This window comes from Periplaneta americana, chromosome 6 (genome assembly GCF_040183065.1).
Source record: "Periplaneta americana isolate PAMFEO1 chromosome 6, P.americana_PAMFEO1_priV1, whole genome shotgun sequence".
Classification (NCBI taxonomy): Eukaryota; Metazoa; Arthropoda; class Insecta; order Blattodea; family Blattidae; genus Periplaneta; species Periplaneta americana.
This window is the reverse complement of record NC_091122.1, coordinates 5259895-5271814: the sequence shown is the minus strand read 5'-3', so window position 1 is coordinate 5271814 and position 11920 is coordinate 5259895.

The following is an 11920-nucleotide window of genomic DNA, read 5'->3' as shown; positions in this document are numbered from 1 at the left end:
GTAAATTTAAATAAATAAATTAAATAAATGATAAATTAATTAAATAAATAATTAAATAAATAAATAAATTAAATAAATTAAATTAAAATAAAATAAATAAAGGAATAAATAAATATAATAAAAAATAAATATATAAATAATTAAATAACCAAGTCAATTAAATTAAAATAAAATAAATAAATAAATAATTAAATAAATAAATTAAATAAATAAAGAAAAAATAAATATATAAATAATTAAATAAATTGAATTAAAATAAAATCAAATCAAATTAAATAAATTAAATAAATGAATTAAATAAATAAAATAAATAAATAACTAAAATAATATAAATAAATTTAAATAAATAAATTAAATAAATAAATAAAAAATAAGCTAAAATAAATAAATAAATAGTTAAATCAATAAATAAATTAAATAAAAATGAAATAAATATATAAATTAATTAATTAATTAAATAAATTAAATTAAATTAAAATAAAATAAAATAAATTAAAATAAATAAAATAAAATATAATTAAATAAATAAAATAAATGAATTAGCTAAATAAAGAAATAATATAAATAATTAAATAAAATATAAATTAATTAAAATAAAATAAATTAAATAAATTAAATTAAAATCAAATAAATGAATAAATTAAATAAATTAAATTAGAATAAAATAAATAAATAAATAATTAAAAATAAAAATAAAATTAAAATATAAATTGAAATTAAAATTAAAAATGAAATTAATAAATAAGTAAATAAATAAATTATTGAATTAAATTAAATTAAAATAAAATGAAATTAATAAAGATATAAATAAATTAATTAATTAAATACATTAAATTAAAATGAAATAAAATAAATTAAAATAAATAAAATAAAATTAAATAAAATAAATAAATTAAATAAATAAATAAAATTAATAAATTAAATAAATAAATAAATAAATAAAATAAATAAATAAATTAAATCAATTACATTAAAATAAAATTAATTATTAAATTAATTAAATTAAATTAAAATTAATAAAAATAATTAAAAATAAGAATAAAAATAAAAATAAAGTTAAAAATTCAAATAAAATGAAATAGTATAAAATAAAATAAACAATTTTATATAAATAAGTAAGTAAATAAAATAAAATAAATTTAAATATATAAATGAAATAAATAAATAATTAAATTAAATAAATTAAATTAAAAGAAAATAAATAAATGTAATAAAAAATAAATATATAAATAAATAATTAAATTATATAAATTAAATGCAAAGAAAAGAAAAGAAAATTAAATTAAATTAAATTAAATAAAATTGAATTAATAAATTTAAATAAATAAATAAATTAATTTAAAAAATAAATAATTAAATTAAATTAAAATAAATTAAATAAATAATAAATTAATTAAATAAATAATTAAATAAATAAATAAATTAAATAAATTAAATTAAAATAAAATAAATGAATAAATAAATATATAAATAAATAAATTAAATACATATATTAAATTAAAATAAAATTAATTAAAATAAATAAAATGAAATAAAATTAAATCAAATAAATAAATAAAATAAATGAATAAAATTAATAAATTAAATAAATAAATATGTTTAATAAATAAATAAGTAAATAAATAAATTAAAATGAAATAAACAAATAATATACTAAAAAAATATTTATAAATAAATAAATAATTTAAATAAATTAAATTAAAATAAAATAAAATAAATAAAATAAAATAAAAAATAAAAAAATTAATTAATAAAATAAAATAACAATAAATAAAATTAAATAAAATAACATTAAACAAAATTAAATAAAAAATTAAATAAATTAAAGTAAAATAAATGAATAAATAAAAGTAAAAAAAATTAAAATAAAATTAAAGACAAAAATAAAATTAGAATTAAAATAAAAAATATAAACAAAAATAAAATTAAAAATAAAATAAAATAAAATAAAATAAAATAAAATAAATAAATTTAAATAAATAAATTAAGTAAATTAAATAAATAAATACATAAAATAAAATAAATAAATTTAAATAAATAAATTAAGTAATAAATAAAAAATAAATTAAAGTAAAATAAATAAATAAATGATTAAATAAATATATAAATAAATAGATAAATAAATAAATAAATTAAATAAATTAATTAAATTAATTAAATTAAAATAAAATAAATAAACTAAAACGGGCCCGCCATTTGAGCTGTAGCATCCTCTCATGGTCAGTAATAATCAGCGCTAAAATCCAGCAAATCCGTCTCACTTTTTTCTAGCCTTATTTTTTCTCTACCTAAAATATTTGTCTCTAATTGCGGAAATAATGGCCACAGCGAGGAACGGGATGCGGCCCTGTAATCAACCATGACTTACTTCTTTCACGATAGCTTCAAAATGGCAATCGCGAGCACAAACTGATTTTGGAGATTAAAAAGGGTCCACCCTTCCGCCGACATCCTAGCCGCCATAACTCCGCAGTACATGTACTGAGAAAAAACACGATGGCACCCATCGTGTTTTTTCTCAGTACACGTACTGCGTAGTTGAATAGAGCTCCTCGAACTCTATAAAAATAAAATTAAAAATAAAATTAAAATTAAAATTAAAATTAAAAATAAAAGTAAAAATAAAATAAAAAATAAAATAAAATGAAATAAATAAATTTAAATAAATAAATTAAATAAATAAATAAATAAATTAATTAATTAATTAAAATAAATGAATAAATAAAAATTATATAAATTGAATAAATTAAAGTAAAATAAAATAAATAAATAAATAAATAAATTAGTTAAATTAAAATAAAGTAAATAAATATCGAACTTAATAGACTAAATATCATACCAGAGGAAAGAACAGTGGCAGTTTTCACAGATAGCCAAATCACTATAGCTCTACTCAGGAACAGCCGCAACCATAGCTATATAATAGAACTAATCAGAAACCAAGTTAAGAGACTCCAGGATCTCCATTGGCAAATTCATTTTGGATGGATTAAAGCCCATGTGGGAATTCCTGGGAACGATATGGCAGACAAGCTAGCCAAGAAAGCAGAAGAATATAGAGAATTAATATACACTAAAAAACCCAAAACTGCTATTATTGGAAAGATCAAAGAAGAAGGATTAGCAAAATGGCAGGAAGAATGGACTAGTGCGACCAAAGGGGCTGTCTGCAGGACCTTCTTCCCATCGGTTCGACAGAGATTAAGACAGAATAGGATAATAATGACGCCTTCAATTGCAGCTATGGTAACTGGACACGGCATACTAAAATCCTATCTCCAAAGATTTAGGATAATAAATGATGCCACATGCTCCTGTCTTCAAGAGGCCCAAACTGTGGATCACGTAATATACAGGTGTAGAAAACTTCAGCAGCCGAGGGACATCTTCAGACATCAAATAGTAATGAATCGTGGAAAGTGGCCAGTTGCTCAAGATCAACTCATTTTGAAACACTACAAACAATTCAAAACATTCATACAATCAATAGACTTTAACACATTATAAACATGAAGACAAGTAAGTACAACACTTTGTAAACATGAATCCAAATATGCATACAATTATAAGATTTTAAATTGTGGATCTGTGATGTACAATTCAAATATGACTCCGTCTATTGCAATAGTGTATTGTTAAATGACTGTGAACATGTATGTAACATAAAAATAACATATAAATATATTAAACATAGTATGTAATATTGCAACACTTGTAAAAAATTTTTCTGATAATGCATTTAGGCATAAGCTTTGTAACTGGCGAGCGGATTGATTCTGTATAGTACATACATAATTTAATTGTGGATGTGTAATGTGTATTTGTGATGTATTAATTAATTGTGCATTTGTAATGTTCTTAAGCATAAGATTTATAATTACTAGTTGATCATATATTGTATAGAGTAGATACATTTTATTTATTTTAAATTTTGGATATGTAACATAAACATAGCATGTAGTATTGCAAATATTGTATGCAATGGAACATGCTGTTTTAGCACAATAAAGAAAAAAAAAAAAGTAAATAAATAAATAAATAATTAAAATAAAATAAATAAATATATAAATAAATTAAATAAATTAAATTAAAATAAAATGAATAAATAAATTAATTAAATTAAAATAGAATAAAATAAAATAAAATCAATTAAAATAAATAAAACTAGATTAAATTAAATTAAATAAATAAATAAGTAAAATAAGTAATTAAATAAATAAATAAAATAAAAAATAAGTAAATAAATATATTAAATTAAAATAAAATAAATAAATGAATAAAATAAATTAAATTAAAATAAAATAAATAAATAGATAAAAATAAATGAAAATAAATGAAAAAAAAAATGAAAATAAAATTAAAATTAAAAATAAAAATAAAATTAAAAATAGGATAAAATAAAATAAAATAATATAAAATAAAATAAAGTTAAAGAAATGAATTTAAATAAATAAATAAATAAAATAAAGTAAATTTAAATAAATAAATAAAGTAAATAAATTAAATAAATAATTAAGTAAATATATAAATTAAGTAAATTAAATTAAAATAAAATAAATAAATAAATTAAATAAATTAAATTAAAATAAAATAAATAAATTAAATTAAAATAAAATACATAAATAAATAAATAATTAAATAAATAAACAAATTATATAAATTTAATTAAAATAAAATGAAATAAATAAATTTAATAAATAAAATAAAAGTAAATAAATAAATTAAATAAGTAAAATAAATAAATAAATAAATTAAAATAAAATAAATAAATTAGGTAAATTAAATTAAATTAAATTAAAATAAAATTAAAAATAAAATAAAACAAAATAAAATAAATAAATCAATAAAATACGATTCAATTAAAGAAATAAATTTAAATAAATAAATTAAATAAATATATAAATTAAATGAAAAAATAAATTAATTAAATAAAATAAAATAAATAAATAAATTAAAATAAAATAAAATAAATAAATAAATAAATAAAAAAAAATAAAAATTAAATTAAAAATAAAAATAAAATAAAAATAAAATAAAATAAAATAATATAAAATAATATAAAATAAAATAAATAAATTTAAATAAATAAATAAATAAATTAAAATAAAATAAACAAATAAGTAAATAAAATAAATATATGAATAAATAAATAAATTAAATGAAATAAAATAAATAACTAAATAAATATATAATTAAATTAAATAAAATAAATAAAAAAATCAATAAAATTATATAAATAAATCAATTAATTAAAAAAATTAAAATAAAATAAAATAAAATAAAATAAATTAAAATAAATAAAATAAATTAAAATTAAATAAATAAATTGAATAAATAAATTAAATTAATAAACTAAATAAATAAATAAAGTAAATAAATAATTAAATAAATCAATATAAGTAAATAAAATAAATTAATTAAATTAATTAAATTAGAATAAAGCAAATAATTAAATAAATAAATAAAAAGTAAATAAAAACAAATAAAAAAATAAAAATAACATTAAAAATAAAAATAAAATAATATAAAATTAAATTAAATTAAATAAGTAAATTTAAATAAATAAATAAATAAAATAATGTAAATTTAAATAAATAAATGAAATAAATAATAAATAAATTAAATAAATAATTAAATATATAATTAAATTATAACAAAATAAATAAATGAATAAATAAATATAATAAAAAATAAATATATAAATAATTAAATAAATAAATCAATTGAATTAAAATAAAATAAATAAATAATTAATTAAATAAATAAATTAAATAAATAAAGAAAAAATAAAATATAGATAATTAAATAAATAAATCAAATAAATATAAAATAAATATATAAATAAATTAATAAAATAAATGAAATTAAAATAAAATAAAATATAATTAAATAAATAAAATAAAAATTAATTAAAATAAATAAATAAGTAAGTTAATAAATTAAATTAAAATAAAATAAATGAATAAATTAAATAAATTAAATTAGAATAAAATAAATAAATAAATAAAAATAAAAATAAAATTAAAATTAAAATAAATAAAATTAGATTAAATAAAATAAATAAATAATTTAAATAAATAATTAAATAAATAAATAAAATAAATAAATAAATAAATAAATTGAATTGAAATAAAATATATAAATAAAAATACAAGGAAATAAATGAAAAAAAAATGAAAATTAAATTAAAATTAAAAATAAAAATAAAATAAAATAAAATAATATAAAATAAAATAAAGTTAAATAAATAAATAGATAAATAAATAAATAAATAAAATAAATATATAATTAAATAAATAAATAAAATAAATATATAATTAAATAAATACATAAATTAAATTAAAATAAAGTAAATAAATAAATAAATAAAATTAGAATAACATAAATAAGTAAATAAAAAATATAAAAAAATGAATAAATAGTTAAATATATATTAAATTAAAATAAAATACATAAATAAATAAATAATTAAATAAATAAATAAATTATATAAATTTAATTAAAATAAAATAAAATAAAATAAATAAATTAAATTAATAAAATAAATAAATAAATTAAATTAATTAAATTAAAATAAAGTAAAATAAAAGTAAATAAATAAATTAAATAAGTAAAATAAATGAATTGCTTAATTAAAATAAAATAAATAAATTAAATAAATTGAATTAAATTAAATTAAAATGAAATTAAAAATAAAATAAAATAAAATAAAATAAATAAATCAATAAAATAAAATTAAATTAAAGAAATAAATTTAAATAAATAAATAAATAAATAAATATATAATTAAATAAATAAATGAATAAAGAAATAAATTTATTTAATTAAAATAAAAAAAAATAAATAAATAAAAATAAAAAAAAATAAAATAAAATAAAATAATATAAAATGAAATAAACTAAAATAAAATAAAACAAATAAATATAGATAAATTAATTAATTAAAAATAAATAATTAAATAAATTAATTAAAAAAAATAAATAGATAAATAAGTAAATAAAATAAATAAATTATTTAAATTAAAATAAAATAAGTAACTAAATAAATATATAATTAAATTAAATAAAATAAATAAAAAAATCAATATAAAACAAATATATAAATAAATTAATTAATTAAATAAATTAAATTATGATAAAATAAAATAAAACAAATTGAAATAAATAAAATAAAATAAAATAGAATTAAATAAATAAATTGAATAAGTAAATTAAATTAATAAATTATATAAATAAATAATGTAAATAAATAATTAAATAAATCAATGTATTCAGATAAAATAAATAAATAAATAAGTAAATAAATAAATTAAAAAAATTAGGATGTATGCATGTATTTATTTACACTGCAAGTGGGCAAGCACCCGGTGGCAGTGGTATATACAATATTAACAATACACAGTAAATTAAAATAAAATAAATAAATAAATTAAATTAATTAAATTAAAATAAAGCAAATAATTAAATAAATAAAAAAAAATAAATAAAAAAAATGAAAATAAAATAAAAATAAAATAAAATAAAATTAAATAAGTAAATTTAAATAAATAAATAAATAAATAAAATGATGTAAATTTAAATAAATACATTAAGTAAATAATAAATTAATTAAATAAATTAAGTTAAAATAATATAAAATAAAATAAAATGAATAAATTAAATAAATAAATAAGAAAATAAATTAAATAAATTAAAGTAAAATAAAATAAATAAACATATAAATAAATAAAAAATAAATATATAAATAAATTAATTATTTAATTAAATTAAATTAAAATAAAATTATATATAATAAATAAATTAATAAATAAAATAAATTAAAGTAATAAAAATTAAATTAAATTAAATAAATAAATTAAATAAATAAATTAATCTAATAATTAAATAAATTAAATAAATAATTAAATAAATTAATTAATTAATTAAAATAAAATAAATAAATTAAATCAATTAAATTAAAATAAAATAAATAAAAAAATTAAATAAATTAAATTAAAATAAATAAAAAAATAAAAAAATAAAAAATAACAAGAAAATTACAAATAAAATAAAATAAAATAAAATAAACTTAAATAAAATAAAATAATATAAAATAAAATAATATAAAATGAAATAAATATATTTATAAAAATAAATAAATAAATAAATGAATAAAATAAATTTAAATAAATAAATTAAGTAAATAAATAATTAAATAAATAAATTAAATAAATTAAATTAAAATTAGATAAATAAATAAATAAAATAATTAAATTAAGAAAATTAAATTAAAATAAATAAATAAATAAGTAAATTAAATTAAAATAAAATAAATAAATAAATTAAATAAATTAAATTAAAATAAAATAAATACAATAAATAACATAATTAATAGAGTAAAATAAAATAAAATAAATAGTTTTAAATAAATAAATTAAATAAATAAATGTATTAAATGAATTAATTAAAATAAAATAAATAAATAAATACATTAAGTAAAATAAATTAAATTAAATAAATAAATTAATTAATTAAATAAATTAAATTAGAATAAAATAAGTAAATCAATATATAAATAAAATAATTAAATTAAATAAATTAAATGAAAATAAAGAAATAAATAAGTAAATTAAATTAAAATAAAATAAATACATAAATTAAAATAAAATAAATCAAATAAATAACTTAATTAATTAATAAAATTAAATAAATATATTAAATAAATAAATGTATTAAATAAATTAATTAAAATAAAATAAATAAATACATTAAGTAAATTAAATTAAAATAAAATAAATAAATTAAAGTAAAATAAAATAAATAAATAAAATATATTAAATTAAAATAAAATATATAAATAAATAAATTAAATGAATTAAATTAAAATAAATAAATTAATTAATAAATTAAATAAATAAATTATTTAAATAAATTAAAGTAAATTAAAATAAATAAATAAATAATTAAGTTAAAATAAAATGAAATAATTAAATTAAATAAATAAATTAAATATATTAAATTAAAATAAAATATATAAATAAATTAAATGAATTAAATTAAAATAAATAAATTAATAAATTAAATTAATAAATCATTTAAATAAATTAAAGTAAAATAAAATAAATAAATAAATAATTAAGTTAAAATAAAACTAAATAAATAAAAAATAAAAGAAATAAATCAATTTAAAATTAAATAAATAAATAAATAACTAAATAAAAAATAAATAAAATAAATAAATTAAATAAATTAAATTACAATAAAATAAAATAAAATAAATAAATTAATTAAATAAATTAAAATAAATAAATAAATAAAATAAATAAATTAAATAAATTAAATTAAAATAAGATAAATAAATAAATTAAATAAATTAAATTAAAATAAAATAAATAATTAATTAATAATCTAAATAAATAAATAAATAAATAAAATAAATAAATTAAAATAAATTAAATAAATTAATTAAATAATTAATAAATTAAATAAAATAAATTAAAATAAGATAAATAAATAAATTAAATAAATTAAATTAAAATAAAATAAATAAATGAATAAATAAATATGCAAATAAATAAATAAATAAATAAATAAATAAATTAATTAATTAAATTAAATTAGAATAAAATAAGTAAATAAATAAATAAATTTAAATTAATAAATTAAATTAAATTAAAATAAATAAATAAATAAGTAAATTAAATTAAAATAAAATAAATAACTTAATTAATTAATAGAATAAAATTAAATTAAATAAATAGTTTTAAATAAATAAATTAAATAAATAAATGTATTAAATAAATAAATTAAAATAAAATAAATAAATTCATTAAGTAAAATAAATTAAATAAAATAAATAAATTCATTAAATAATTAATAAATTAAATTAAATAGAACTAAATAAATAAATTAAAATAAAATTAATTAATTAATTAATTCAATTAAAATAAATAAATAAATAAATAAATAAATTTAAAGAAATAAAATGAATAAATTAAATAAATAAATAAAATAAAATTAATTAATTAATTAGTAATTTAAATAAATTAAATTAAAATAAAATAAATATATATATATAAATAAATTGAAATAAAATAAATAAATAAAATAAAATTAAATAAATAGATTTAAATAAATAAATTAAATAAATAAATGTATTAAATAAATTAATTAAAATAAAATAAATAAATACATTAAGTAAATTAAATTAAAATAAAATAAATAAATTAATTAAAGTAAAATCAAATAAATAAATTAAATATATTAAATTAAAATAAAATGAAATAAATAAAAAATAAATGAAATAAATCAATTTAAAATTAAATAAAAAATATACAAATAAATAAATTAATTAAATAAATTACATTACAATAAAATAAAATAAAATAAATAAATAAATTAATTAATAAAATAAAATAAATAAATAAATTAAAATAAAATAAAATGAATATAGAACTAAATAAATAAATTAAAATAAAATAAATAAATAAATTAATTCAATTAAAATATATAAATAAATAAATAAATAAAAAATAAAAATAAAATTAAAAATAAAAAAAATTAAATTAAATTAAAATAATAAAACAAAATAAAATCAAATTAAGTAAATAAATTTAAAGAATTAAATTGAATAAATGAAATAAATAAATAAATAAAATAAAATAAATAAATATATAAAATTAAATTAAAATAAAAAATTAAATAAATTAAATTAAATTAAAATGAATAAATAAATAAAATATATTAAATTAAAATCAAATAAATAAATATATGAATAAATAAATATGCAAATAAATAAATAAGTAAATAAATTAAATAACTTAATTAATTAATAAAATAAAATAAATAAATTAAATAAATAAATAAATTCAAGTAAAATAAATAAATAAATAAATAAAAATAAAATAAAATGAATATATAACTAAATAAATTAATTAGAATAAAATAAGTAAATAAATAAATTTAAATTAATAAATTAAATAAATTAAATTAAAATAAATAAATAAATAAATAAATAAGTAAATTAAATTAAAGTAAAATAAATAAATAAATTAAATTAAAATAAAATAAAGAAAATAAATAACTTAATTAATTAATAGAATAAAATTAAATTAAATAAATAAATTAAATAAATAAATGTATTAAATAAATTAATTACAATAAAATAAATAAATACATTAAGTAAATTAAATTAAAATAAAATAAATAAATAAATTAAAGTAAAATAAAATAAATAAATTAAATAAATAAATTAAATATATTAAATTAAAATAAAATAAATAAATAAATTAATTAAATGAATTAAATTAAAGTAAATAAATTAAATTAATTAAATTAAAATAAATAAATAAATTAATAAATTAAATAAATTAATTAATTAAATAAATTAAAGTAAAATAAAATAAAAAAAATAAATAATTAAGATAAAATAAAATGAAATAAATAAAAAAATAAAAGAAATAAATCAATTTAAAATTAAATAAATAAATAATTAAATAAAAAATATATAAATAAGTTAATAAATTAAATAAATTAAATTACAATAAAATAAAATAAAATGAATATAGAACTAAATAAATTAAAATAAAATAAAAAAATTAATTAATTTATTAAATAAATTAAAATAAATTAATAAATTAAATTAATTAATTAAATAATTAATAAATTAAATAAATTAAATTAAAATAAGATAAATAAATAAATTAAATAAATTAAATGAAAATAAATAAATAAGTAAATTAGATTAAATAAACAAATAAATTACATAAATGAATGAATGAATAAATAAATTAAAGTAAAGTAAAAGAAATAAATATAAATTAATATACTAAATAAATAAATTAATTAAATGAGTTAAATTGAAATTAATAAATAAATTAAATTAAAATTAAGTAAATAATTATATAAACAAATAAGTAAATAAATAAATTAAATAAATTAAG